Here is a 24,383-nt window from a genome sequence, read left to right as displayed (position 1 = left end):
TTTATGTGTATGTGTTGGTACTGGGGTTTAACCTCATGGCTACCCATTACTCCCTTGGCTTTTTCTAACAAGACTGTATGCTCTACCAGTTGAACCACAGGTCCACTTTCTGTATTTTGCTGGTTAATTGAAGATAAGAGCTTTTTACATTTTTTTTTCAGTCTGGACTGACTTAGAATCATGATCCTTAAATCTTAGGCTCCTTAGTAGCTGGTATTATAGACATGAGCCACCAGTGCCCAGCTAGAAGGAAGTATCTTGTAAATTCCTGTGGTGCCTCCTTTTCACTCCACAGAGGCATAGCATCCCAAGGTCCATGTGGAGAGGAATAGATACCTTGGTTGGCATCCTCAGGAGAAGCAGGCTCTGCACAGGCCCACAGGGTGACAGTCTTACAGGCGACCATTGGTAAATAATTTCTCCCGCAGTAGTTAATGGAAACACAGTTTTCATTACAGTAAGGAAATTGAAATCTCAGTCACCCTCTGTGAGTTCCCTCTGACCATCTTTCATTTCTCATAAGAAGGTATGTATTCATTCTCCTTATGATTAACCTTTGTCAGGAAGGCTAGGGGAAGCTGGGTAATTGAAATCCCCAGGAAACCTCCACAGTATCCCATTTAGCAATTTCTCTCAAGCATCCTATTAGACCAGGGCTCTGAAGGAGGTAGAAAGGAAGCATTTTTTTTTAAATATTTGAGGTAGAGATATTATCTGATAGAGAAAATTCTAGGTGGCCAAAGGGAGTTGAAAAAAAAATGATGGGCATGCAGTCAGGATGAGAGGAGGGGAAAAAAAAGAGAGAGACAGGAAGGCAAAATGGCACCAAGGCCCTTATGACTATGCATTTCCCAGTTGACTACTTCCTTGGGTAAGATGCACGTAAGCCATCAATATTTGGAATGCCTCCTGCTGTGTGACCATCCCCAAATTCCTAAACTGCAACTCCCCCTTCCCAAGGTTTTGAGGAGGTGGGGCTTTGGGGAGATGATCAGAAGGAAGGACAGAGCTCTTGTGAGATAAGTTAAAGAATAAAGAGAATCCAATAAAAGAGAATGTAGAGAGGGCCCTTGTCCCTTCTACCACTGGAGAACACATTCAGATGAGGCCATCTATGAAGCAGGCCTTTACCAGACATCAAATCTGACAGCACCTGGGGATCTTGGGCTTCTCAGCCCCCAGACTAGGATAAGTAACTTTCTGTTGGCTATAAGCTACCCAGTCCAAAGCATTTTGCTGCAGCAGCCCAAACAGACTACGAAATCTCCCAACATGAAATAGTTTTCAACTCAGTGCAGCTGTCTGAATCGCAATCATTCTGTGGCTGTGCACATTTTCTCCCTAGTTAGAGAAAAAGAGAACTGAGCAAAGACGGTACAGGGCTGCTGCCTCTGAATTCTGGGTCACGTCTCAGCTCCGGGTCTCTCTGAGGCCCTCACTTCCCTCCTGTCGCTTGCTGTCAGCTTCTCCCTTGCAGATTGTTATTTTTGTACCACCCACTCGAGGGAGGAGGCAGGGAACGAAGAGATTTGTGACAGAGGGAACATCTGCTCAGCCATAGTAGTCAAGGCATTCAATCTCATCATTTTGTTGAGAAAGCAAAAGAGAAGTTGACATCCTCTAGTGGGAGAGGCCCTCCCTGCTTACAGCCTATGGTTTTTGTCTCTTCCCTGTGGTTTTCTGTCTCTTCCCTGTGGTTTTCTGTCTCTTTTGTCTTATGATCAAATGGTTTTCCAGAGAGCTGATACTGTACCCACATCTGAAAGTAGTTTCCAGATGGGGGAAATCAGGGTAAAATGAGGAATGAGGGAAAGTTAGGTTTTTGTAGGCAGCCAGAATCAAAAGCTTCCCATAGCCTCCTGTGCTGTGTCATGTCCCAGGCATGATCAAATCCATGTGAAGGGTGAAGGGGACATGCATTTAAACCATTGTGGAGAGCAAAGTATCTTTCTAGCAAGGAGAGAACTTCCATATCCCCCATTTACTCAGGCATGCATCCTCCAGTGGTTTTTTTTTGTTGTTGTTTTGTTTTTTGTCCATCGTGGGGCTTGAACTCTGGGCTTGGGCGCTGTCCCTGTGCTCTTCAGCTCAAGGCCAGTGTTCTACCACTTGAGCCACAGCACCACTTCCAGTTTTCTAGTGGTTTATTGGAGATAAGAGTCTCACAGACTTTCCTGTCTGGGCTGGCTTTGAACCTCGATCCTCAGATCTCAGCCTCCTGAGTAGCTAGGATTACAGGCGTGAGCCACCGGCGTCTGGCTCCTCCAGTTGGTTTTGCTGTCATAACTTCTTTTATGGAGAGAAACTTCTTTGCAATGATTGACAGGTACATGGGCCCTCCAGCTAATATGTCTAATATGTATGAGTCTCGTGGAGAGTAATCAACACTGCAGGACCACTGGATGGGATTTCCTGTAGGGGATTACTTCATTAGTTGGGATCCAGTTCCTCTTCAGGGCCTATAGCTCCTCTTTGGTGCCCTGTCATCTTGTTTTGTCTGCAGGAATGTTCACAGGAAGACTTGGAAAACAAAAGAGTCTGACTTCACTCATGTTCTCCCTTCACAGCTAACCCATGCGATGCTCCCCTTCAGCCCCAAACATGGAGCCCCCATCCGTGCTCACTGGCCTACTATGGGAAAGGCAGGTCAGCAGTGCCAGGGTGGGGAAAGGTTGTGGGTGGAGGACATATGGCTTATGAGCAACCTTTGAGGTCATTTACCCTTGCACTTGACAAGGTTGCCCAGGGAGCCCACTGTGTCTATGCGATGCTAGTCTGCTTTGTACTCAACAGGTTCCCCAGTGCCACAGTTCCCACATCATGTACAGATGCAAAAGTACACTCAACTATAGACCTGACAGAGAAGGAGAGACAGCCATGTCTTTTTATGGCTCTCTAGTGCTTCTATCAGTCTTTTCACAATAGAGGATAGTTGAGTGGATCTCAAGAAGAGGGAGGAAGAGGCAGGGCAGAGAGTCAGGAGAACAGAGCACAATGGCTGGAAGAGTAAGCTACAGATAAGTAAACCTGAAATAAATACAAATCTTAGTCTGTGAGGGGAAAACTATATTAGCTAGTCTAAAGCCAAGCTGCTACAACAAAGCGCCCTAAGATACCATGGTAAGGTAACTTCTCGACCTATAACAATGCTGATGTGTGGCTGAGGATGTTCTGATCTTTACCATGCAGGAATGTTGGCTCCTTCCAAGTGGTTGTTTTACAATCCCCTCGGGATCTTGTCAAACAAAAGTCACTATCACATTCAGATTTTAGCCAATAGCTAAGCAACATACCATGGCTGTCAGACTCAGGCTGGAAGTGGCATCATTATTTCTAGTTACTTTTAAAGACTTGGTTACATGGTCACATCTAGCTGCAAAGGATGCTGGGAGTAGAATCTAGATGGGCAGTGTGAAACACACAAAGGATGGGACAGCAAATCTGGATTCAATTCTATTCAATCCTAGTGCTTTCCACTGTTCCTTTGCTGTGTTTGAGAGCAAGTTATATAGCCTCTTCTGCTTCTACTTACTCACTTGTGTAACCAGCTCTATCTTGTTATTTCTTTCCATGAGTATTTCCTAGACACCTACTAAATACCAGGCACTATTTTCAGTCCTGGAGATCCACCTGTGAGCAAGACAGGCCATAACTCTGCCCTTTAGTGATTCATAGATTCACTGTGAGACTAGTATTTCCAAAACAAGGTTCCAAGAACCTTTTTATTCTCTTTCTAAATCAACGTTCATTGTCACTCCTAATTTTGCATTCTTTTAAAATTTGTTTTTCTTTTCAAAGGGACTTGGATTTATCTGTACTTCAAATCACACAAAACCTGGCTCTCCTTTGGTCTTCATCTGGAGCTCATCTCTGCATTATGGGAAAGAAAGTAAACAAGTTAAACTTATATCAGGTATACTTGTATCTGGTGGTGATGGTGTTGGCATAAAAACCAACATGGAGTTAGGAGAGAGAGCTAATTTTATTTACTCTGTTCTAGATCCTCTCTAAAGAGGTATCATGTGAGTAGAGATGGAATCATGAGCCTTGTTTCTACTTTTTACTGCTGTTAAGACTCCTTAATGCACCCTCTTGTAAATAAGTCTTTGTGTATGCTTCAGATTAGCTCTTAGATTCTATTTCTGGTAGTGAAGTTTATGAGTCAGAATAACAAATGTTTTTAAAGTTCTTGAAACCACACAGCAAACGCTCCCTTTCCATTGAGGCTTCTCATTAGAGTTACAAAAGGAAAAAAATGACAAAGGCCTAGATTCCAAAGCACTTTCAATATATATTCAAGCTTCTTCAAAGAAGTTTTTTTTTAATGCAGGTCCTGGGGCTTGAACTCAGGTCCTAAGCACTGTCCTTGGGCTTCTTTTGCTCAAGGGTAATGTTCTAGCACTTGAGCCCCATCTTCCACTTGTGGCTGTTTTTGTGACGTAGGGTCACATGGACTTTTCTGCCCAAGCTTGCGTTGAACCATGATTCTCAAATCTCAGCCTCCTGAGTAGCAGGCTAGCTACAAAGACTTTTAAGGATTACTTATATCCAGATGGTCTGAGTTTCTCCAAGACCAAGGTCGTACCTAGCCACTTTCAGCTCCTACTTCCAAATGCCTATCTACACACTCTTCCCCTAAAATTTTCTTTCTTTCTTCCTTTCTTAGTCGTGGGGCTTGAACTCTGGGCCTGGGCTCTGTCCCTCAGCTCTTCAGCTCAAGGCTAGCACTCTACCACTTGAGCCACAGCACCACTTCCAGCTTTTTCTGCTTATGTGGTGCTGAGGAATCAAACCCACCGCCTCATGCATGCAAGGTAAGCACTCTACTACTGAGCCACCTTCCGAGCCCCATATAGAGTTGTTTCTTAAGTCAAGAACCTTCAGTGTGATGAGCTTGGTGATGAGCACATTCCATTCCCCCCTTTAGACTTGTGGAAAACAAAGCCCACCAATTATTGACACCTTGCTTGATGCCTCATGGTGTATGTGTGGCCAAACCAAGATGAAACCTCAGTCTCTTGGGTCTTGTTTCTGCAGCCAGAACCAATGGCAAATGTAACATGCATGTGGTGTTTGTGATGACTAAACTGAGGACACAGGTTTAGAATAAATACCTGGGGACACAGCCTGCCAGATTCACCTGCCTCATAAGTGGTAGCAAGTATTAATTAGCTGGTAAATGTACAGGCCATGGGACAGTGCTGGGACATTGTCAATGACATGAAATGCGAATGGTGGCTACTACTTTGGTGGCAAAGTGAGGAACATGCCCCGAGGCCAGATGTTGAGCCCTCTGGGACAGAGTGCAGGCAGGGATAGTGGGACAAGGTCTTGGGTCCTATTTTAGACCTGGACAGAAACCTTGGTGAGAAGGGACAAGCCATTAAATGTTCAGAATCCCAAGAGCTGAAGAAGGAGTCACACGAGGCCACCTCCAGGCCTCAGTCAGGACAGCAGGAGAAAGCAGCCCAGCTGGGGGCCTGTGCAGAGCCCAGGACAGGGTCAGCTTTCATGGGCTGCCAGGCCTGTCCGGGGAGGCCAGCTGCCCAGCCCAAAGGCTGAGGCCACCCTGCCACGTGAGAACTCGCTTATTCCTTTACCTCTCTCCCTTTCTGGGCTTCATTCCAGGCATGGAGGAAAACAGCAGTTAGGGAGAGGAGATGAGCAGAGTGAGAAGGAAGGTCCATGCCTCCTTTCCCAGGGCAGACTTGCAGGATGAGGTGACTCTCAGTCCAGGGAGGAGAAAAGATATAAGGCAGTTTCTGTATTTTAACCGTTATGTGGGAATTGGACAGGAAAGATGTAAATGGAGGCTGCTTTTTTTTTTTTTTATAACTCACAGATTTTTGTTTTATTGCCTCAATACAATAAAAAAGTCATAGGCTTGCCAGAGTCATCAAGAGGGGTAAAGAACTCTATGTGTACTAAATAAAACGGAAAGAGACAGTGAGAGGGCAACAAAACTTAGATCTGCCCTACTGCTTTCTTGGGGCACATGGACAATAAACAGATTATAGGTAGACAGACAGACAGATAAATAGTAGACAGATAGATAGAAAGACAGACAGACAGACAGACAGGCTGAATTTTGTTCCTAATTCTGCTTCACACTTTTTCAATGTCACTTAAACCTGATTTTAATTTGACAGTCATTTCAGCTATGTTACATGTATACTAGATAGTTTCCTAAATAACCACTTCCCACTAACAAGATCCACTGTAATTCTACTATTGAGTAGAATTCTACTCATGAGTCAAAAAGTAATTCTTGGGTGTCCTTTGCTTTTTCTCTTGTTGTAGTGGAGGTACTAGGACTTGAACTCAGGACTTCATCTCCTATATGTAAGTTTTACTTTCTAGAATCCTTCCACTCTCAAGAGCTCTGACAATACACATTATTAAGGTCAATATTTTGCAGAATACAACCTACACTTACTATTGCAACCACTGATTTCTAATAGCTCAGAGGACTACAGAGCCACACAATGTTTTTTTTTGTTGTTCCTTGGGACCTCTCTCCGCCCTCCACTGAAAGGTCATCTCAGTTTCACATCCTCACTTCTTGGATTGGGCAGCTTTTACTCACCAATATCTCTGTGGAGTGCTGGAGATAAAAGTTGAGGATCATTCCTGCCCCGATGTCACCTCCTGTGATTCCATGCATCTAGGATGACGGTGTGGCAAATGACAAGGATGATATTGGCATGGGATGCAAGGGCAGTGAGAAAGCAAAAATGCTATGGTTGGAATGTCACTACCAAAACTCATATGGAAACGAAATCCCTGTGGTCTGATTGTGGCATTTGGAGGTGAGGCACTCATCCAATGGGACTTGACTTTACAGGACAGACTAGAGCTCCAGGACTCAGTCTCTCCCACCACATGGTGTCCTCTGTTTTGTGCTGACCTAGGAAGGTCCTCTTTAGATGGAAAACCAGATCCATGCTTATGGACCTCTAGAATTTTGGGTGAAATAAATCTCCTTTCTTCATGTAGATAGATAGATAGACAGAGAGACAGAGGACAGACAGACAGACAGATAGATAGATAGATAGATAGATAGATAGATAGATAGATAGATAGATAGATAGATAGATAGATAGATATAGATAGATAGATAGACAGACAGAGGGACTAAATCTTGTTCCTAATCCTGCTTCATGCTTTTTCAATGTCACTTACACATGACTTGAACTTGACAGTCATTTCAAATATGTTACATGTATGGTTTCCTAAATAATTTCCTAAATAACTTCCCACTAACAGGATCCACTGTAATATCTTTGTTTTTGTTTTGTGTGTGATGTTCCTTGGGCTTGAACTCAGGGCCTGTGAAATGTACAGGAAAATGTGACTTCCATGAGCAGTTAATGTGTCTGCTGCTAACTGTGAATAGTTGAACCATGCAAGTTTTGAACTTAAAATGATTGAAGAAGGTTGCAGTGAGAAAGTGTCAAAAGATAGAAAGGGAAAGAGGGGATAATAAAATCTTGTGTGTCATGCACTGGACTTGGGCTATGGTATTATGCTTGGTAGTATATCTGTCTCTTAAATATGTCTCTTCTGGGGCTGGGAAGGTAGTTCAGTGGTAGAGTGCTTGCCTTGCATGCATGAGGTCCTGGGTTCGATTCCTCAGCACCACATAAGCAGAAAAATCTGGAAGTGGCGCTATGGCTCAAGTGGTAGAGTGCTAGCCTTGAGCTGAAGAGCTGAGGGACAGTGCCCAGGCCCAGAGTTCAGGCCTCCTGTCCAGTAAAAAAAAAAAAATATGTCTCTTCTGCAGTGAGATGGAGAATAAAATGGAAAGGATAAAGCAGGGGTTGGGAATATCAGTTGGATTGCCACTGTGCAGGTTCGTGATGAGGAAACAAAAAGTAGGGTAATTGGGGATGAGCATCAGAAATGTTAAGGAGACAGGAAGTAGAACTTCATGTCTATTAGATATAGAAGGTGGAGACTAGGATTTTCAGATTTCTGCTTTTGATGAACCTTCGTGCTGTCAGTCAAAACGAGGAAAATGGCTGGGCTTCAGTGAACCACACTTAGCATCCTGGCTACTCAGGAGGCTGAGATCTGAGGATCACAGTTCCAAACCAGCCTGGTCAGACAAATCTCAGAAATTCTTATCTCCAAAGAACCAGCAAAAAGCCAGAAGTGGAAGTGTGGTTCAAGTGGTAGAGCCCAAGCTGTTTAGTGAAAAAGCTGAGCACAGGCCAGCCAGCCAGGCCCCTTCTCTCTCCCTCCCACCCATCTCTCTCTCTCTCTCTCTCTCTCTCTTACTCTCTCCCTCTCTCTCTCTCTCCCTCCCTCCCTCTCTCTCTCCCTCCCTTTCCTCCCTCTCTCTCTCCTCCCTCCCTCCCTTCTCTCTGTCTCTGTCTCTGTCTCTCTCTCTCAGCATCTTGCCTCTTTCTCCAAACCCGTGTCCTAGAAGGAGCAGGGAAGGGCTGGGCTGGGTGTTTCCTTCTGCCACCCACCCACAGGCTGCTGTTGGCAAGTCAGCAAAGCTCAGCCAGCTTGCTGTGGACCTACCACACCCACCCCACCCAATCTCCAGTAAGAGCTTAAGTCAACAGCCGCAGAAAATGAGGCCATCTTAGGATGGGGAGGGGGAGGGAAAAAACTACCACAGCTGCTGCCTAATTGGCCTTCTAAATGGCCAGAGGCTGCCAAGTGCAGAAATGAACTAAATAAGCTCCCCCCCACCCTTCAGGGTGGAGTACAGGCTCCAGCTTTCCACCCAGGCCACACCCTCCCAGCTGGCTATTTATAATATCTAAATGCCAGATGGAGCCTGCCCAGGGAATGGAGAACTTGACAGAAAGCAAAGACCCCATAAGTCTAGTTTTCCCCTGGAGCAGATATATAGCTCTTGAGGTGACCGTTGGGGACCAGAGGGACCAGGCTGCAGTGAAACCAGGCTGCTGACCTTTTTACAGTCAGGCTTCCTAGCTGGCAGATGCTTTGCAGCCCACGCTGGGTGCTGGGCCCACGGAGGCTGTACCTGCTGGGTTAGGAGCAGGCACCAAAGTCCAGCAGTGGTGGCTCCCTGGACGGTGTGAATCAAAGCAGGAGTAGCAGCCAGATGTGAAGTTGGTCAGGCAGGACAGCTGGAGCTGGCACCAGGGCTGAGCAGAAGTTGGATCAAGGTGGTTTATGGAAGTCTAGAGATGGGGTAAATCCTGAGTTCTTCCTTGTGTGAAGATATACCTGTCATTAATCCTTCAGAGGCTTCCCTTCCTGATTTATGAAACACAAATTGTAATTAAACCAGCTAGATGGAGGTATTGAGGCCATTCCGTAGATATGAAACGCTCTAGAGTGGAAACAATGACCATTACCATAGGACTTTCTGCCTGGACTCAAAAGACCTCTGCTCCAATGCTTTCAGGGCAAAACTCGGTCCCTCGTTCCTGGGAGACTTGAAGGGCTCATCATGCCAGAACAAGCCAGAACAAAGGCCAGCTCCAGCAAACAAGCCATCTGAAATAGGCACCTGGAAAAATCCTACACATATCCTGCTTCCTAGACTTCAGTCTGCTGTGAGGGAGAAACCACAGGTGACAACCCCTAACCAGATCCTCCATTCCTGACTCACAACCTCCTGTCTAGGAATTATCTTGACCCTTTATTATGGCTTAGATAGAGCCCCCAAGGGCTCACAGGCTAGATGCTTGGTCCCTAATTCAACAGTGGGGCCTCTAGGAGGTGAATGAATCACGGGGCCTTTGTGAATGGATTATATGAATCCATTGATAACCTCATAGCTTAATGGGGCTGGGGGTAGGACTTGGTTGGGGGAGGGTGTCTCTGGTTCCTGACCTCCATGAGGTGAGTAGCATCTTCCCCCAGATACTTCTACCATCATGTGATGCCTCACACAGGTCTAAAAATCAACACCTGAACTCTAAGCCAGGATAAATATTTTCTCCTTTGATATTCTTTTTCTCGGGTATTTTGTCACAGCGATGACAAATGACTAACACATCCTCAGATCATATGGCATTGCCTTCCAGTGCTCCTAGATCAGACATCCTATAGAAAGATATTACCCACACATGTGTGTCATTTCAAATTTTCTAGTACCCACATAAATGAAGTTAGATTTTAAAGGTGAGGTTAAACTTAGTGCTCCTATTTTATTAATCCTAGTATACTTAAAATAGAGCTGTTTCAAAATATCGTCAGTGTAAACATTACTGTGTCATGCTGTATATTTTACAGAACAGTGCATCTCAATCTAGACAAGTGTAGTTCTAGTGCTGGTACCACCTGTGGCCAGGAGCTATATGGTGTTAGGCAGTGAAATCCCAGAGCATTGACATGATTTTCATTGTCTTGTTCAGGAGTCTTTGAGACCTGCTGCTCAGGGGCTCAGGTGTGGGGATTTGGGGAAGATGGCAGGAGCACAGTCCACCTGCAGGCCAGTCTGAGGAGACTGGTAGGAGGGGGCTACACTCTGAGGTAGAGCTAGGACGTGGAAGGTCCAGGCTCAAAACATCCATTGTGTTTCTCTCTGGGCTTCTAGTCTGTTCTTCCATGATCTGGTGTTAGTTTGGGCAGGGTTGCCTAACAGATGCTGTGAATAAAATAGAAAGCATCTCCCAGCCCCCTATAAGAACTGCAGGTCACTGGAACTGTCACTCTGTTGAGACCCTCTGAGAGACTGACTTTCACCTCCCTCCTGCCTCTCACAGCTGGAGGGAAGCCTTCCAGAGGAGCCTCTAAGGACAGAGGCTCAATGTAGGTGACAGAAAGCAAAAAGAACAAAATAGGAGACACTGGGCTCCAGCATCTGCCCTGTGCAGCCTTAAGACACTAGGAATCTTCCAAGGTGGCACACTCGGGATTGGGGCCTTTGAAGGCTCTGTGCACCTCTATATGTAAGATATAGCTTCCAAACATACCTCTTCAAAAGTACTTTATTTTGATGCTGTTAGGATCTGAGCTGAGCCTACCTGGGAAATTATGGCCTTTCCTCACTGGGGAGGAGCTTATAGTTGCAGCCACCTTTCATCTAAAATGAGGATCCCTGCCATAGGCAGAGAGTGCTAAAACCTTCTAGCAAAGCCTGGAAAGGGTGAGATGTGACTATCTGGCTGGTGCCTATCTGTCCTGAGGCCAGGGAGGGGAGCCATGGATTCATACGTGTCCCTATACTGCTCGGCTGGACTTGGAGTCTCTCCAAGCTTAGATAGAGTGGGCCTTTTGCCTCTCTTCCCTGCCCACAACACAGTCTGCCAAGCGAGTCAGTAATGAGAAGATCTGGGGAGTAAGAGAAGTTGCTGACAGGGACAGCCTGAACAAAATGACCCCTTCTGGTCAACCTGGCTGAAGCACAGCCCTGTCCTCAGGGAGAGAGCAGTTGACTGGGAATAGAGCCAGTGAGCATGGCTGGGCCCTCTGATTTTTGTCTAAGCTACTTTTATGTTCATCCAAAAAAAGACCACAAGGATGGATACCCTTGCCTCAGAAGCCATAATTTCCCAGAGAAATTGCTTTAATACCTTCCCTTGAAACATAATTCTCTCCCTTCTTATCATCATAAAAATCTCAAAAATTAAAAGGCTCAGGAAATGAGGTTCTTCTGATAACTGTTTTTGTTTTTCTGATTAACAGGAAACTCTTTTTATTTTAACCAGTGATGCTGAAAATCTTTGTCTGGTGGACCAGTGCCTGGATCTGTTTTTCATCATTCAGGACCCCGCTGGGCTGCAGAGTACTGTGACTCCAGATGGCATAGTCTGTAGACTGTAGCCCGTGAGCCATGGAGTCAAGCCTGAGCTCATGCCTGCCACTGGCATGGCATCTTGTTTCTGTTTGCTGTGAACCAGACCTTTTTATAGGAGCACATTTGTTACGGTGTGTCCCCTTTTCTCCCAAATCAAAGCACAACAATTCAATTTGAGGCTCAAGTTAGTTGGGTTCCTCTTGACGCACGGGTATAGCTGAGGTAACATGCTTTTGACTCCTCTGAAGTCCATGGCCATCTTTGACTATGGGATAACTTTAATACTCACTTGGCAAGGACATTTCCATTTAGCCACCCATGGAGTCACAGAGGTTCTAGTCATTTCTGTAGTGTTTGATTGCTTGAGTATTTATAAGAACTCTCCATTGGAACGGAGCTTCTCTTGTGTCTGGAGCCACTCAGATGATCACAATTATAAAATGTTTATTTTCTTAGATCAGTTTAAGCTGATATGGTTCTAAAGCATAATGAAAGTCAAGATAGTTTAGATAAGAATATGGTTGGGGGCTACATCAGATAAATCTATGGCCTCTCCCTTGATATGGCTAGACTATTATGTGGCTAGAATATTAATATTAATTCACATAACTCCTTCAAGAAGTGGGGTGCTTGGTTGGGTAGATGCTGCCAATCCCCTTGTTTCTTCTGGCTTCCATCTCAGGAACCTGGGGAGATGACGTTCAAGGCCACAGGGTCTACTTGCAGCCACCCAGCACACAGAAGCTCAAAGAAAATATTCTATACTAACGATTGTTCAGAGATTTAAAATAGAGCACAATCATACTTTTGAAACACCTTCGTACCACTAAGATAGTTATAATGGTAATAATAATACAATAATAATAATAATTGAAAAAGCCAGAAGCACAAATCTATTTGAGAGGCAACCTGGTAATGTTTATCAGACATTGATGATACATTTTCATTTGTTGAGTAGATGGAGGGCAATTTAATTTTAGGTGCTGTTCTAGGATGTATTACTGGTAAGGAAGACCAGTTCTGTCCAGATAAGTCAGTAAGTAAGTAAGCATGGAACTTGTTGTTGAGAACAGTAAGGAAGATGAACAGAGGAGAGACGGGCTTCAAGGACAGGGCCAGTGGGGGGGCTGCCAGTTAGGGTGGGTAGGAATAATGTGATTGGAGACCACAGTGAAGCAATTACTTTCGAATGGTAGGATATGGATTACAGGCGTTTTGGATGACTTTGTTCTGGTCTTGTTTCTGTTATTGTAATTAAGCTTTTACCATAGGGATTTAATATATCCATCTCAGAAATAAGTTCTTTGGAGAGAATATCTGCAGAAAGGAAGAAAGGCTTCTTCACTATAGGGTTTCCAAGTACAACCAACACAGGCTACCCTCTTTTTCATCTTCAAGTGAAGCAAAACTCTGGAAATTGTGGCTATAGCACATGTCTGATATGGGCAACACTGCTTCATGGAACCTTCCCACTCCAAGAAACAGAGGTGGCTGGTCACCACAGGAAAATCTGGTCCAGGCATTTTAAAAGCAGGACTCACATAGGCCTTCCACACTCAGTTGAGAAATTTTCCTGCAGATATAATGACTCTTTCATTCAACTTTTGGCTGACTCCCAGGCAGTTCACTCAAGAATTCAACACATATCCTACAAAATTAAGAAAAGTAAAGGAAGGGGGGGAGGTGTTGGGAAGTATGGGTGAGAATGTTGAAAGGGGTGACATTAATCCAGATGCATTGCATTCACAAACTGTTTTGTTGAATGGAAACTCCTTTGTACAACTATTTAAAAATAATAATTTTTTTAAGAGAAAAAAAGTCACATAGCTGGCTGCTGGTGACTCATGCTCATGTAATCCTAGCTACCTAAGAGGCTGAGATCTAAGGAAGGGGGTTTGAAGTCAGCCCAGGGCAGGAAAGTCCACGAGACTCTTTCCTCAAATTAACCATCAAAATTCCAGAAGTGGAGCTGTGGCTCAGGGGGTAGAGCACTAGCCTTGAGCTAAAATGCTAACGGACAACATTTAAGCTCTGAGTTCATGACCCAGCAGTGGCACAAAAAAGGAAAGAAGGAAGGGAGGGAGAGGGAGGGGGAGAAAGGAAGGGAAGGGAAGGAAGGAAGGAAGGAAGGAAGGAAGGAAGGAAGGAAGGAAGGAAGGAAGGAAAGAAGGAAGGAAGGAAGAAAGAAAGGAAGGAAAAAGAAAGTGCATAAAATGTCCTTGTCTCTGGTTTATAGTGCCCTTTGTGTTTGAATGACCTGCAAGTTCCTTAGAAACAAGGGAATGGGGAAATATGGGGAAGTATTTGTGCTTCACCACCCTGGCACCCCATTTTACACCAGTACCTTTGAATATGTGTGTGTCCACCTTCAGGCTATGGACCAGGAGGAGCTGGGTCACTCTATATCTCTTTGCCTTCTTTTGTTCCCTCAAAATGCTGAGGCAGATTTTTCCTCTTCCTCTCATTTGTCCTTTTTGGCGGCCGGGAGGAGGAGTGTTAAAATTTAACTTTTAGTAAAAATCACTCATTTTAAACTTCTTTACCATTTATCCCAAAGATGCTTAGGCACATTCCCAATGACTATGAAAAAGTTTATCCTAACCCTCAGTGCTTACAACTCAACTAATGATGGTGTCTTTGCTTGTTAGATACGCAATATTCATCTAAGTGGCTCATAACAGTGTCTGGCATATGGCAACTGTGTTTTTTTATGGCTATTATTGTTTCTTGATAGTCTACATTCAACATTGCTTGCTTTTGAACAGCCTCTGAATTATTCAGGTTTTCCATAAACAGCCTTCTACTACAAATGTAGAACAACAAAATAAATGGTATAACTTACAAAATAAGAAAGTCTTCACAACAATGGGAAAGTAAGAATAAAATAAAACGAAAGATCAAGAATAGACAAAGACTCAAGCCAGGGCTGAGAAGGTGGCTCAGTGGTAGAGCGCTTGCCTTGCATGCATCAGGCCTTGGGTAAGATTCCTCAGCACCACATAAGCAGAAGAAAAAAAAAGCCGGAAGTGTTGCTGTGGCTCAAGTGGTAGAGTGCTAGCCTTGAGCTGAAGAGCTGAGGGACAGCACCCAGGCCCAGAGTTCAGGCCCACCGACTGGACCCCCCGCCCCTCCCCCACCAAAAAAAAAAAGGGGCTGGGGCTCATGCCTGCAATCCAAGCTACTCAGATCTGGAGGATTATAATTCAAGGCCCATCAAGGCAAAGAAGTTTTGTAAACTCCATTCCAAGAGAGCAAGAAAAAAAGAAGAAAAAAGAGCAAGGATTGAGATATTGCTCCATTAGTAGAGCACCAGCAGAGCACACTTGAGACTCTGAGTTCAAACCCCAGTGCTACCAAAAATAATTTTTAATTAAAAATTTAAAAATAGAAAAAAAAGACAATCATTCCTTCCACTAACCCACAAGAACCTCTCCCATTTTGTACTTGTCCAGTAGGATTCTTCCCACACACATAAATAGTTCTTAAACTTTGTCTCACCTAAGAATCTCCTGAAGGACTTTTTAAAAAATAGTGCCAGCCAACATCTAGAGCCCATGAATGTATTCCTAACCGCTTTAGCACTGGTACTGTTGTGCTGGGCCTATGAGTTAGAAGCCATTATACTCTCTTTGAATTTGGAACCTGAATATAAATATAATATACATCTCCTCAAATCAGGTCACAGTCCAGTTTGTCAATCAAGTAGCTAGGGGCATCTGTGCATCTGACAGGCACCTCTCTAGGTCTATATTTGGGTCACTGACACAGATAAGCACCCACTGCCTCAGGGCCTATAAAATAACTTGATATTTTGATTAAAACTTAGGTTAGGCAATGTAGCCCCCCAACGCCAGCCCTTAGGTTCTTCTTAGTCCATAGCATTAAAAATTCTTGGGGAGTTTGAAAACCAAAACACCAAAAACAATGCCTGGTTCCTCCTCCAGGGAGTCTGCATTTGTTAGTCTGGAGTTCTCCCCAAGGCATTTAGTTAAAAAACTCTTTTTGGGTGAGTCTCATGTGGAACTGGGGCTGAGAACCGCCACCATCTTCTACATCAAGTAGGTCACCTCTGCCCAGGTAACTTGAAGTTTCAAGAACTTTTTGAGGATGAGAAAGGGGAACTATTAAGTAGTTAGGGATAGAAAATGGCAGACGTACATGGTAGACATTATGTAGTCCATCGTGGTGCTTCCTATTCCCATAGGGCCTTAGATTCCTGCTCAAAATGGCACTTCTTCACATCATGCCCTGGATTTCCATTCAAACATTTCTTCCCACAATGCCCTGGGTTCCCACTCAAAATCCTGTGTCAATAATGAGGTAATGCCCCAGACATGATAGAGCATGACCAATGAATTTTACTTCCATATTCAGGCCCTGAGATAGGGAACCAACAAGACAGCTGGTGTGGTGTGTGCACAAGCTCTCAGGCAATCATTACAAAGCCCATGGAAAGGAGGTCACCCAGGAGAGGAGATGTGGTAGGAGCTCCTGCACTATAATAACTGCCCCCAATCACACCTCGACAGAGTCCAGCTCCAGCGCTCCTGTCCTTGGAGAGTCTGTACTCTACCTTTGCTTCCAATAAACTCGCTACGTTACTTTACTTTATTACTTATTCTATTTCTTAATTCTTTACCTGAAACTGACCCATACCCCTAGATGTCAACACTTTAATTTACTTAGGCATCACAGAAGATAGTGTCAAAAGTGTTGCTAACATTAGGTATGTTTTCCTTGGTGCTCATCTTATATTTGGTTATTCCACTTTCAAAAATACAAATTTACATTGGCACAACAATTATACTGACCTTAGGGACTCATAACCATTCTGAAGACCATCTATTTGAAATGTTCACAATCTGTAGAGGAATTTTGCCTAAGGGTGACTTCAAGCTCACAGAATTGGATCCATTTAGTTTATAGCATCATAATGTAACGATAACTAACATTTATTGTTAACTTGCTCTGTTATAGAGCTCAGTGCTTTTCATAAATATCCACACAATAATCCTGTAAAATAGCTACTGTTATTTCTACTTCACAGACAAGAAGTTAGGATTTGATTCCAGTTAACTTCAGGGCTTGTCCTTATAACCACTGGCTATTTATTCTATTAGCATCAAGCTTTCATCTTTCTCTGCAAATTTTGAGGATTTGAAGATTTGAGCCCGGGCACTGGTAGCTCACACCTATAATCCTAGCTACTCAGGAGGCTGAGATCTGAGGATCACGGTACAAAGCCTGGGTAGGAAGGTTCGTGAGACTTTCATCTCAGATTAGCCACCAGAAAACTAGAAGTAGAATTGTGGCTCAAGGTGGTAAAGCACGAGCCTTGAACAAAAAGAGGTCAGGGACAGCATGCAGGATGCTGAGTTCAAGCCATATAACTGACAAAAAAAGATTTGAGTAAACATGAACTAGAATAAAATAAAACTGGACAGGATTCTGAGTCATGCCTCAGAACCAAATGTCTGTACATTGGCTAATGGGAAGGCTACCAAGTTGGCTGTAAATGTTTTGGAGGAAATGGAGACTAGGAGTAAAATCACAAGCTTAACTTAACATTGACCTTGTATTTAAAACAAATATAATTCAGAAGTACCTGAAAATTTCTGGAGGCTTTTTAAACAGACACAAGGATTAAAGAAGTATCTGTAAGCACATCTTCATGATTTACACACAACAGAGTTCTCTGGACTCAATGAGAACCACAAATTAAACCATCCACTCCTATTTCATGACACATACTAGGAATTCTAGCCAGCTCTATCATCTTCAAACCCTCCTGGGCTCCCATTTCTAATACCATTGTCAATCTATTCCAAAAAAAAAATACTAACAGCAAAGGAGCAAGTTTTTGCTCATATTTTCTCAGCATCCTGGAATGAAATTTGGATGGTCTGGATTTACTTTTGGAGTCTCACAAAGTCGCTTTCATACTCTCAGGCCATAAAATCACACGTGTTAACTCCCCTCCCCAGACTCTAAGGAATGTCTTCTCAATGCCTAGTTTTCCCTTGCTGATCAGGTGGATAGGGCTATGTCCACAGGTTGGCTGCCAGATCTGCAGTGAGGCCACTATAAACTGAAATCTCAAGGCCCCTCCCTGCCAGGTGCTGAACACGTGACCACTTCTTCTTGCACTTTAGTGCTAGTTTGAGAAAAGCAAATTCCCTCATGGCCATTGAAATAGTCAATGGATCAAGCTAATGCTTTATCACTTCTGTTTATGGAATGGCACAATAATTGGAAATTGATTGTCAAAAATGTTGGTATTTTCTTGCCATCTGAAAAAGACATGCTGTTAAGGCTTTTTTTAGTTTATTTGGGTTGCTTAGACTTGATAATTCATAACAGAGAATCAAGGCAGGATGGGGGCCTATACCTCATAGGTGCATACTACTTTCAAGCTTCAATACATCTTCACCTGGTGGAAGGGAAATCCCCTCCAGGTTCTCTGAAAAAGGCACTACTCAGCCAGGCACTGGGCTCATTCCTGTATCCCTAGCTGCTCAGGAGGCTGAGATCTGAGGATCCAGGATAGGAAACTGTGTGACACTCTTATTTCCAATTAATCACCTCCTTCCCCCAACGAAAGAGCCAGAAGTGGAGCTGTGGCCCAAGTGGTAGTGTGTTAGCCATGAGTAAAAAAAACCTCAGAGACAGTGCCCAGCCCAAGTTCAAGCCCCAGGACTGGCACCAACACACACACACACACAGCACTAATCTCATTCACAAGTGAAGCCCTCCTGACCTACTTCCCAAAGTCCTCACCGTTATTGGATGATAGACAACATATTAATTTCAAAGGGAAATAAACATTCAAACCACAGCAGTTGATTTAGTGTTTTAAAGGACTTAGTACAAGACCTAAGCTGGGATAGAACTCGGCATCATTGGAAAGGATTTTTCCCTCACCTAAATATTAATCTGCCCAGAACACTCACTTCTCTCTTCAGTTACCTGTTTTTCCTTTTTTCTTTTATCTTCAGAGTTTCACTTGAATACCGTTCCTCAGCTGAGTCTTCTCTGACCAATCACCTTGTGAGTGATTCCCGTTTATGTATTCCAAACGTGTATCTCTCTGTGAGATGTAAAGTTTAAATGATAGCAGATACTGTTATTCCAAGGCTTAGTGAATGGTACCAGTAGTATATAGCATTGCTACCTACCATAACCATTGCTAGGGAGGTTGCTAGGCAAGCAGTGAGTTAGCATGTCTGTAGAGATGCACCCAGAGAGTCATAGAGGTGCAACTCGATTATGTAGTCAGGGGGCTGTGGTGAAGAGGTGGATCCTGGGTGAAAAAAGCCAAATTTATCCTTCCTAATAGTCAAGGCATGGAGATGGTTTTAGTGTAGGAAATGTAGGAGAAAAGGAAAATAGATCATGTCCTCCTTCTTAGAAAGTCCAGGAAGAACTGAGATGGGCAGAACCTTGGCACTAACAACCCCCAAGCAATCTTGCCTCGGCTTTGCTCACATGCTCTTTTACCATCTGCACAGGTTTCCTGAGATGGTATATCTGCATGGGGATCACCCTGCCGGGGCCAAAATCCAGAATTGGAGCTTAGCAATAGTCACAGTCACCTTTGGTTCAGGAAGAAATTTCTAGGGCAGGAAGGATACACTCTAAATTGGTCAACACAGATCCAAACAAAGAATACGAGAAAAGGGTTATTGGAAAGAGAGAAAAAGAGAAATGGTCATCAGAAGAGTAAGGGAAACAAGCCAGGTATGGTTTTACACACCAATACCCCAACACTCTGGAGCATGGGGCAGGAAAATTGTCAGTTTGAGGCCAGCTCGAACTACTAAATAAAAGGGGATGTGGAGAGTAAAAGCAGACAATCCGTCTGGAAAAATAATGCGACAAGATTGTTTCTCCTTGGTCATATCTTGTTGGCCATGCTAGCACCAGTGGGCCTGAGAAAGAGCATTATGATAATAAAGTGCCTCAATTTACACATTCTATCTTTTCTTTTTTTTTTGGTGGGGGGAGCTGTCCTTGGGCTTGAACTCAGGGCCTGGGTGCTGTTCCTGAGCTTTTTTTTTTTTTGCTCTTAAGGCTAGTGCTGTGCCACTTAAGCTATAGCTCCACTTCCAGCTTTTTGGTAGTTAATTGGAGATAAGACTCTCAAGGAGTTTCCTGCCAGCGCTGGCTTTACACCTGGATCCTCAGATCTCAGTCTCCTGAGTAGCTAGGATTACAGGTGTGAGCCACTGGTACCTGGCCATACATTCTATTCTTTACACACACACACACACACACACACACACACACACACACACACACACACATACACACACGCGCACGCACGCGCAGAGTTTAGCTGTTTTTGGCTCTACTCAGCCAAGCATATTGCAAGTTTGGAATATGAAACTCCTGCAGCTCTCTGGGAAAGAGTTGTCAGTGGCTATGTAGACAATAGATCGACATACACATATATAGAATAGGTGGCTATATGGTAAAAGAAGATTCAGACTAGAATCTTCTACCTCCACTACTGCCTTAAGTATGCAGGGCAGCAAACCCCAAGTGGTGGAGGCCACGAAAAGGTCCCTAAGAAAGCGCTGTGCAAAGGCTTGGCAGAAAAGCTGTGTGGAAATGGTGCCATTGCTTTAGGCCATGCTTTGGCAAAAGCTATGTGAGAGTGTTACTCAAACAAACTTGGAAACATTTGTGTAACTAGTTGAAAAGCTCCCAAATTGAGAATTTCAGTGTCTTAAAAGTCTTTAGTTAAAAATATAAAACTCTAACATACCTTTTGACTAGCTTGCATCTAAAATGGATGGAAATTCACTAGCCAGATTTCAATGACAATCTTAGCAAAATCAGTCAATAAGAACAAAGAATGCACATGGTGACTTAGTTTGACAAGCAGGGCTCTTCCTCCAAACTGTTACTGGAGTTTGGAGATAATCTCCCTTCAGCTGTGACTGCAACAAAATCAACCATGATTTTAGGCTGCACTAGAAAGTGACATCTAAATGATCACAATCTTCAACCATGTAAAATAATAACATGTTTGCTGGTCTCCATAAGAGGACTAGATTGTGGCAGGAAGTGGTAATGCTAAAGCACTTATCTAGCATGTCTGAGAACCTGGGTTTGATCCCTAGTGCCACAAAACAAAAACCCACTGGATAGCAGCTTTATCCTTAATAAACCACTTTACTTCCTGCAAAACTATTGTTTGATAATTACAACCTGTGCACACAATTTGCCATTCCACTTGCTGGTATAAATTCAAACATTTGAGCTTACCATTACAATGACTGGGTGATTATTTGGTTTGTAGATATAAAGGGCAGGTATCTATGAAGCCTACTCAGAATTTACCTCTTGGTTTTTGTGAGAGATTTTAAATAATGGCTGTTGTGGTCGTTCTGTAACAGAAATGCTTACATTCTCATCACCCTAATAATTTCTAGATGACAGCAAAAAACTCCCACAGATAGTGGAAGGATTCATTTCTACAAAACCAAAGGTATTTCTGTAGTTTTTTCCCTTCTAAAAACAAATTCAAGTTTAAAATTTGCAAGTTTCATAACTTGGTGTTAAGAGCCATCATTGCACCTAATGAATAAACATCATCTAATCCAGCCAGATCTCTGGGGCATTCCTCCAACTCCAAGTCCACACATGGGGTTGGTCCCTGAAGTGCTCCCAGTTTTAACTTCTGCCAAATGAAGATCCAGGAGGTATTTCAGGAGTGAACCCATTTGAGCTCCTTACAGTACAGATCACCCTTGTGAGTAAAAGTTTCCCTGCTGTATAAATTGAAGTAATCAAGAATGGTCCCTAAATCTCACTAGATAATTAAAGTTGGGTGGTGTCCACTACTAGGTATGCAGCCTAGGGGCTGCTCTGATCCGTCACCTCCAGCTTCTCCTCTATGATCAAGTGGGAGCTGGTCTCCTACTACCCAGCAGAGGTAGATTTCCTCCAATTCTCCCAGTCCATTATTCTCAGGAGCCAGGCAAAAACCCAGAAAGCAGAACTTAGATTTAAGGAGCCTCGCTTGTAAAGTGTTGTACCACACAGAACATTTACAGAATGTTCGGTTTGGTAACATTAGGCAGATAGAGGGAAGATGAAGGGTGGAAGGAAATCCTGGATGCCAGCAGAATGTTAGGCCATCAGCAGCTAAATGATGACTCATCATGATGACTTAAATGAAGGGACTTTGTTAATGATACATATATATCGACCATCATTTGAATTAGATAGGCTCTAAAGTTAATTGTGGATATTTGCTTGGTCTATTTGGTCAATCCAGAACTGTATTTCCCAGAGCCTAATTCTTCCAAATGTTGATCTGAGGTGGCCCTGGGCCCCAAGTGGGCCCCAAGCGGTCATGATGGTGGCCAAAGCTTCTCACAGAGCTCCGCATGCCCCTGGCTAGCTCCATAGGTGGCCATCCGTCAGCATCTCAGACAGCTTGGGCCTGCAGTTGGGTTTTATCTAATTCCTGGAACAAAATCCAGTACTTGAGCACTCACAAGCAGCTCTGTGAACCCCAATTTACCAACCAGACCCAACACACAAAGCCACAATGGACATTGCCCTTCTGTCTATACCCAGAAGAGGGAACCCAAACTGAGTGTAGCTGTCTCAGCTGTCATGGGTAGTAGTGGGTTTCCTGAGGGCTCATAATGTCATAAGTATACAAGAATTAATGGCATCACAAGACAACTTGCAAGTGTACTTATGTGTGCAGCTTTGAGGGGGGAGGGGCAGAACATGAAACCTGCTTTAAAAACTGCCTGAGAACCTTCACAGGGATGTGAACTTTCTTCTCCTGCCAAGTCATAGGCTGAGATTATGTCTGACGTACACCCACAGGTTTGTGTCCACAGCTCCGGCTCAGTGCAATCTTTTGTTATTTATTTTTGCCAGTACTCAGGTTTGAACTCTGGGCCTTGCGCTTTGCTCAGCCTCCAAGCTGGCTTTTTGCTGCTTATTTTGGAAATGGATGTTCATGGTCTTTTCTGCTGGGGCTGGCTCTGAACCTCTTGAGTAGTTAGGACGACAGGTATGAACCACTGGTACCTAGACCAATGCAACCTCTTAGTGGCACCTATAAAAGTAGAATGGGTCTCACTAATACTAATATTTACACTTAGATCCACAAGTGCTCACTCCTTTACTCATGGGCTACAAAGCAAGAATCTGGAGTTCAAAAAAACCAAGAAAACAACAACACAGAAAAATATAGGCATAAATTGTTTGTTTTATTGCTTTGTTGTTTCTTGATGCAGTTGTTTTTGAATTGTAGTAATAAGATGGCCCAAACTTGACATTTATCAAATATCCAAATGGTAAAATTTGATTTGGAAAGACAAACTCAAGTGTTAACTCCTGAAGCTACATCTGATGGAACTACTTGTGAGAGAGGCAACTGGCTTGTCATGTTTCAGAACCACTCTCCTCTGATCCAGAAGCAGCAGGCAGTAAAAAACCACACCCACCATTCAGAAATTACAGTGACTCCAAGTATGGTGACCCTTGCTTCTATCTCAGGCTTAAAAGAAAACCTAACACCAAGAGAGTCAAGAGACTTGTGAGAAATGGAAGGGGTCATGATTAGAAGGACCAGAAATGATTTTGCTGTTTGGGAGGCCACCTGTGCCACACAGTTCTTCTCTAAGAGCTCTAACAGCCCCTTCTAAGTACTGGGAGAACCCCTACACAATGACAAGCTGAACACAAGGTGACCAGGAGTAGCTCTTTGCTTAAAGGCACAGGGTCCTCATCATCTTGAGAGAAGTGTCATGGTGTTCTGAGTTCTGTTCAAAACACACTCCTACCTTTGAAAAACTGTCAGTTGCTATATATCTCATTGCCATTTCAGCCTGGTCTCTTTTCAAAGATCCAGAACCTTGGGACACCCCTGAAAATCTTGACGTACTCTGATCCTTCCATAAGGAATCAGATCTCTAAAGTATTGATACTCAAAGGGATACCTGGCTGCAACACATCATACAACAGGTAAAAATAAATACATGACTCTAGTGTGCGCATGAAACCATCACAAAGAAATAAATATCTGAGACCCTACAATCGCAGATCATGTACTAGGAATACCTGATGAACTCTAAAAACTGGTGATTTCCCTATAAAAACTATGTGTCACGACTCTGATCACCTATACTTTAAAGATAAACAAAAAATATGGAAACACTAATTTTTTTAAGTACTAATAACAGTGGTCAGATTTGCTAAATAATTCAAGATGTCCAATTTAAATGTATCTTTTTTCCTTCCCATAGTCATTTTAGGTTTCCATATCAAGAATGGACAGACCACCGGACACTGGAGGCTCTTGCCTGTATTCCTACTTACTCAAGAGGCTGAGATCTGAGCCAGCCCAGACTTTAAGACTCTTATCTCCAATTAACCACCAAAAAGCCCCAAGTGAAGCTTGTGAGGTCCACTTAAGGCTCAAGTGGACTGAAAAACCGAAGGAACAGCACACAGGCCCTGAGTTCAAGTCCTAGTACTAGCACAAATTACAAATAAAAAAATGGACAGACTATGGCTAGATGCACTTTCTTCAATGACACGAAAATGTGGTCACACAAGCTCTTTCTTGAAGAGTGACAGATTTACATTTTTGTCTTCAGACCTTTCTGCTTCTGGAATCCTA

General features: G+C 43.5%; 1 long non-coding RNA gene across 1 annotated transcript; it reads left to right on the top strand.

Annotated features, from left to right (window-relative positions):
- The first annotated feature begins 1,045 nt into the window (after positions 1-1,045).
- Positions 1,046-24,347, top strand: LOC122106903. Its single transcript, XR_006147247.1, has 3 exons — positions 1,046-1,057; positions 8,561-8,565; positions 23,285-24,347. It is a non-coding gene; the product is annotated as an uncharacterized LOC122106903 (long non-coding RNA).
- The last annotated feature ends 36 nt before the right edge of the window (positions 24,348-24,383 follow it).

Source organism: Dipodomys spectabilis, unplaced genomic scaffold, assembly GCF_019054845.1.
Source record: "Dipodomys spectabilis isolate Male_0828 unplaced genomic scaffold, ASM1905484v1 ptg000043l, whole genome shotgun sequence".
In the NCBI taxonomy this organism is placed as follows: Eukaryota; Metazoa; Chordata; class Mammalia; order Rodentia; family Heteromyidae; genus Dipodomys; species Dipodomys spectabilis.
This window is presented reverse-complemented; position numbering and strand designations above follow the sequence as displayed.